The sequence below is a fragment of the Apis dorsata genome, unplaced genomic scaffold, assembly GCF_000469605.1.
Source record: "Apis dorsata unplaced genomic scaffold, Apis dorsata 1.3 scaffold_351, whole genome shotgun sequence".
Taxonomy (NCBI): Eukaryota; Metazoa; Arthropoda; class Insecta; order Hymenoptera; family Apidae; genus Apis; species Apis dorsata.
In genome coordinates, this window is record NW_006263617.1 from 15914 (window position 1) to 16566 (window position 653).

Consider the following 653-nt stretch of genomic DNA (forward strand, 5'->3'; position numbering starts at 1 on the left):
GAAATCATTATTCTAACTTCGATTCGAAAATCTATCGCCTAGAAAATCGAATACACTTAAGCATTATAAAATATTTGTGAAATGAAGAAATGAAGAAAATTCGATCACATTTAATTGGCCTCCTACTCGAAATCATTGCGAGATCGCATGTATCGAGAGATAAAAGAGAGGCGAAACAAAAAAAAAAGAAGAAGAAAATGGATTCTTTTAATTAACTTCCTCTTTCTAAGGAAATCGTTGTTCTAATTTCGATTCGAAAATCTTTCGTTCAGAAAAGCGGATATACTTAAGCATTATAAAATATTTGTGAAATTTATTTGAAATTATTGCGAAATCGCACGTATCGAGAGATAAAAGAGAAGAAAAAAAAAAAAGAAGAAGAAAATGAATCTTCTTAATTAACCTCTTATTTATAAGGAAATCATTATTCTAATTTCGATTCGAAAATCTTTCGCCTAGAAAATCGGATACACTTAAGCATTATAAAATATTTGTGAAATGAAGAAATGAAGAAAATTCGATCATTTTTAATTGGCCTCCTACTCGAAATTCGAAATTCATTTCAAGAGAGATAAAAGAGAAGAAAAAAAAAAAGAAGAAGAAAATGAATCTTCTTAATTAACCTCCTATTTCTAAGGAAATCGTTATTCTAA